Consider the following 6000-nt stretch of genomic DNA (forward strand, 5'->3'; position numbering starts at 1 on the left):
TTACTCTCTGCAATGTTGACTTTAAAAGTGTAGCTCGAAACTAAAGAAAAGAAGGAAGCAAACTGAAATAAATAGTCACATAATTGGTGAGGGCAAAAACTTGATTCCCTAAGATTGTCATGTTCATTTAGTTCCTAAGGATGGAAAGAGTTTATGAGGTATCGATGCTCAAGTTTGCATTAGGCGTTACTGAAGCAATGAGCATGTTGAAGAGAGAGGCAGGAATGGAAATGGAGCAGAGGATTCAAATGATAGATGATGAAAGCTCAAGATGACCTTTGCAGATGGGAGATGGAGAGAGACTGCAAAGAAGCCATCCAAATCTACATTTTGCTTCTCCCGCGTGTGCCAAAACCACTTGGTTATTACTCTTTGGAAGAAGTGCGGGTGAGCTGTTTAAATTGTTGGATGGTAGTAAGGGAAATGGTAAAAAGACGGGCATTTGTGCCCCTGAGAATTGAAGGAGAAAGTACTCTGAGAAGATTAATCGGTATAGGTGGCCAGGGGAATCACGGAGGCATGGATGTAACAGCTCAGATCCGTGGGGAAATGTATCTGATGATGGCTGATATGATAGAGCATGATCCATTCAATGTAGAACCTGGGATAGGATGGAAAATTAGGACAAAGGAAACCCTTCTTCTCTACTCTGGGAGGAGAGGAGATGAGAGCCCTGTCAACTATGGTAGGGGAAATATAGAGAAAGGAAGTGTGGGGTCTTCTCAGGGGGGTTGATATGATGGAAAGACAACCCTGGGAGAAGGGAAAGTGGTCATTCCAGAAAGCAGAATGCCAGTACTGAACATAGAGGTGAGTTGGCTCCAAGTAGATACTGGGCTGATTGGGCAGAACTCATGGCTCAAGATTCTTGCCTCGAAAATATGTTTATTGTTTTAAAGTATTTTTTCAATGAATATTTAAGATATGCAGTTTCAGATGACAATAAACTTCAATTTAAACAGAACGATGAGAAAACATGAAAAATAAGATCAAGAGTATGGCAGAAGGTCCCTCATTCCTGCGCCATTATTCAATAGGATTATGGCTGATCTTTTACTTCAAACTTCAACCCATATAATCATATATAACCAATATAACAATTACATCACAGACACAGGCCATCTCGGCCCCTCAAGTCCGCACCGATTTAAGTGAACTCCACTAGTCCCACCTTCCTGCTCCCTGCCCATAACCCACCCCTCACATCCATGCACTCATCCAACCTTCTCTTCCATGAGAAAATTGACCCTGCTGCAACCACCTCTTCCGGAAGGTCATTCCATTCAGCCACCATTCTCTGAGTGAAGAAGCTTCCTCTTGTGTTACTTCTAAGGTTTTCCCCCTAACCTTTAACTTATGACCCCTCATTCCAATCTCTCCTCCCCTCAAGGGGAAGACCCTATTCACATCTACTCTATCTACCCCCTCATGATTTTGAATACCTCTATCAAATCCCCCCTTAACCTTATATGCTCCAATGAATAAAGATCCAGTCTACTCAGTCTTTCTTTGTATTCTAGATACTGCAATCCAGCAACCAGTCTGTCAGTATTGAAATTACAAAGGGAAACACAAAAGCAGAAGGAAACCTGGTGCAAAACTATTAGTGAATTCGTTTACTAATTTGTTCTACCTGCTGAAGACGCTTATGTGTCCCTTAAAACAAATCAGAACCTTGTCCATCATAAAGAAGACCTGCGTGGATGAGCATGTGCCCACATGCACATACTGGGCGTTTCCCAAACAGAAGCCTTGGATGAATCAGAAGATTCACAACCTGCTGTGGGTGAGATAAAGGGTGATCCAGATCTCTGCAAGAAGTCCAGATACAAGCTGTGGAAGGCAATCTCAGCAACAAAGGAGCAATTCTGGAGGAAGCTAGAGACAGAGACAGATGGTTATGGTAGGGATTGCAGACTATTGCATCCTACAAGTCGATGGCGCACACCATAAATGGCTGTGATGCTCATTCTCAGAAGGAGAACTCAAGAGTGGCGACGAGAATCCCTGCCAAGGTTGAGGACCCTGTGATATCTATCTCTGAGGCAAACATCATGCATGGGGGTGAACCCTTGCAAGGCATCAGGCCCTGATGGCGCACCTGACAGGGGTACTGAACACCTGGGCCAAGCAGCTAGCCAGAGTGTTCACGGACATTTTCAATCCCTCACTGCTGCAGTTGGAGGCTCCCACCTGCTTCAAAAGACCATCAGTCATCCCGGTCCCCAACAGGAGCAGGGTGAGCTGCCTCAATGACTGTTTCCCAGTAGCACTCATACCTTCTGTGATAAAATATTTTGAGAGGTTGGTCAAAGACAGAATTAACATGTACCTAAGTAAAGATCTAGACCCACTGCAATTCATTTACCGTCACAATCGCACCACAGCAGATACGTATTCACTGGCTCTCAACTCAGCTCTGGATCACCAAGACAGCAACAACTCATACATACAGCTGCTCTTCATCACCTACAGCTCAGCCTTCAACACCATTATTCCGTGAGCAAGCTCCAAACCCTTGGCTTCTGTAAACCACTCTGTAACTGGATCCTCGACTTTCTCAGCAGAAGACCATAGTCAGTAAGAATTGGAAACAACGTCTCCTCCACACCGACAATCAACACATGCACACCTCAAGGATGCATGACTACTCACTCCACGCCCAGGACTGTATGTCCAGGCACAATTCACACAACACAGTCGTCAGCAGAATCACATACAGCAATGAGGAAGCATACAGGAGGGAGAGAGATCAGCTCGCTGAGTGGTGTCACGCCAACTATCTTGCGCTCAATGTTAGCAAAATGAAGAAGATGTTTGTGGACTTCAGGAGGAAGGCAGGAAAACATGACCCAGTCCTCATCAAGGACTTAGTAGTGGAGAGGGTCAAGAAATTCAAATTCCTGGGTGTCAACTTTTCTGAGGAGCTGATCTGGAGCCTCCATTCTGATACAATTATGAAGAAGGCTCACCAGTGGCTGTACTTTGTGAGGTATTTGAGGAGATTCAATATGCCACCAAAGCTTCTACAGGTGGACCGTGGAGAGCATTCTGTATGGTTGCCTCATTGCCTGGTATGAAGGTGCCAATGTTCAGGACAGGAAAACTCTCCAGAGGGTTGTTAACTCGGGCTGTGGCATGATGGGCACCAGACTTCATTCCATCAAGGATGTCTGCAACATGCGGTGTCTTAGAAAAGAGCCTCTATCCTCAAAGACCCCCACTACCCAGGCCATGCCCTCTTCACTCTGCTACCATCGGGAAGAAGGTACAGGAGCCTAAAGACGGGCCCTCAGCAGCACAAAGGCAGCTTCTTCCCTGTTGCCGTCAGATTCCAGAATGGACAATAAACCACAGACATGGCCTCATTTTTTTTATCTTGCACTGTTTTCTTTCATTTATTTTGTAACGTGGTTTATAGAAATGTTTGCACTGTGAAGCTGCCACAAAATAACAAATTTTGTGATGTATTCATGACAATAAATACTGATTCCAATTCTGTAATGGAAGTGAAATTTGTGATTAGCACTCCCAGTAGGTCTGTCCCAAGACTCAACTGGTAAATCAGGTGGTCACACAAATCCCAGCAACATTCTGTCAGCCTTATGAAGGTTCTATGAGATGAAATCAAAGTCATGACATGAAATGGGTGATTTTTTCAAGAGGTGTGGCTTGGAGCTCACTTGTGCTTTTGTTGCTGGCAGAAAACTGTGGCCTCCTCCAACCTCAGTCTGTTGCTTCCAGATGGATGCCAGTTTCTTAAAAATATAAAAGGAAAACCCCTCTGTGATTGTGTGAACTGTGATGAGGTCAGAAAATCTACAGCCTGAACATTCAGTTCTTCAGCCAGAACATATCAATAATGGATTCTTGTCTATAGAATACTACAGCACAGAAAAAAGGCCATTCAGCCCTCCTAGTCCTTGATGAACATATACTCCTAGTCCCATTGACCTGTACCCATTCCATGACCCTCCAGACCTCTCCCATCCATGTACCTATCCAGTTTATTTTTAAGAGTGAGCCCGCATTTACCATATCAGATAGCAACTTGTTCCACACTCACACCACTCTCCGAGTGAAGAAGTTCCCCCTAATGTTCGCCCTAAAGCTCCCCTGTCACTCTAAAGCCATCCTCATGTACTTAACTCTCCTCATTTAAGAGGAAAACATCTACTCGCATTTATTCTGTCTATACCGCTCATAATTTTGTAAACCTCTATCAAATCTCCCTTCATTCTCCTTTGCTCCAAGGAATAAAGTCCTAAACTCTTTAATCTTCCGCTGTAACTCCTGAAAACCTGTTTTCATCTGTTACGGAGTCCAGAGGACCCCAAAAACCACCAGCAATAGATATGCACCACAACACAGGGTGCATATTTGAACAAGAAAACAGAATTAAATTTTAACTTATTTCTTAAACTTCCTAACTGCTTAATCCCCCCCTTTAATATTAAGTGCAGGTGTGTGTAATGTATATTTAAGATTAGAAAAGTTCTTTGGATCACAGTCCAATCTCACTGGTTGTAGGCAATTCTTGTTCTGTGGACAGAAGTTAACATTAACAAAGTTCACCAGTCTTTGGAGCTTAACAGGCAAACGGTTACCACTCAGGAGGGTTCTTGCTGGTTTTCTCCTGCAAAAAGCATTCTGCAAAAGTCCTGCAAATATTTTGTGTTTTAAAATGTGTGTGTGCAAGCCGCTCTAACAATTCCTCCCAAACCACCTCTAAATGCTCTGTCATACATCCTAGTAAATCTTCTCTGCACTCCTTCCCATAGTTTGGTGACCAGAACTGCACACAATATTGCAAATTTGGTCTCACAAATGACTTATACAACCTCACCATAAATGCCAACTCCTGTACTCAATACTTTGATTTATGAAGGCAAAATGCCAAAACCCTGTAAGAAGTGCCTTTGTGTTCACAAAGTATGCTCGAGACAAAAGTTGAGAACAAAGAACATTTATTTAAATTTACAAAATTGCAAGGTTGGGTACTCTCCCCCTACCTCGGGAAAGTACACCGAGGGCGGGAAGCTTCTTTGATTTTATACATTTTTCAATTCACCTCCCCTTACATTTTTCTTACATTTATCTTTCTTGGATTGGTTTGGCACTTTTCCCTATTCGCCTGACTCTCGACTGACTCCGACTTTCTCCTATCCCGTACTCACACCTCCTTTCCCCACCCCCTATTAAACAAGCCCTTTGTGTGTATGTGCATATTTCTATATCTGCTTAAATTCCTGTTATCTTGTCTCTACTTTTTCATGTGCCATTTTACACAAAGAACATTTTAGCTATTTCCTTGCTTTTTCTACCTTCTATAATTGTTTCTAAGTTCCATTAAAATAGTAACTGTTTCTAAACTCCTACAATAATCAAAAAGTAACTGTTTCTAAACTCCTACAACCCTGTCCACATGTGACATCATTTTCAGGCAATTACGTAGCTGAATTCTTAGATCCCTTTGTTCCTCTGCACTCCTCAGTGCCCTTCCATTTATTATGTATGTCCTTGGTTTATCCTTCCAAAATGTAACAGCTCACACTTGTCTCTATTAAATTCCATCTGCCATTCTCCGCCCCATTTTTCCAGTTGTCCAGATCCCTCTGCAAGCTTTGAAAACCTTCCTCGTTGTCCACAACACCTCCAATCTTAGAGTAATTTGCAAATTTAATGATCCAATTTACCACATTATCATCCAGATCATTGATATAGACAACAAACAACAATGGTCCCAGTGCCAATCCCTGAGGCACACCACTAATCACAGGCCTCCAGTGTGAGAAGCAATCATCCACTACCACTCTCTGTCTTCTCCCATTCTGCCAATTTCAAATCCAGTTTATAACCTCTCCATGGATGCCTAGTGTCTGAACCTTATGAACTAGCCTCCGTGCAGGGCCTCGTCAAAAGCCTTACTAAAGTCCATGTAGACAACATCCACAGTCTTTCCTTCATCCACTTTCTTGGTAACCTCCTCGAAAAACTCTA

Source organism: Narcine bancroftii, chromosome 3, assembly GCF_036971445.1.
Source record: "Narcine bancroftii isolate sNarBan1 chromosome 3, sNarBan1.hap1, whole genome shotgun sequence".
NCBI lineage: Eukaryota > Metazoa > Chordata > Chondrichthyes > Torpediniformes > Narcinidae > Narcine > Narcine bancroftii.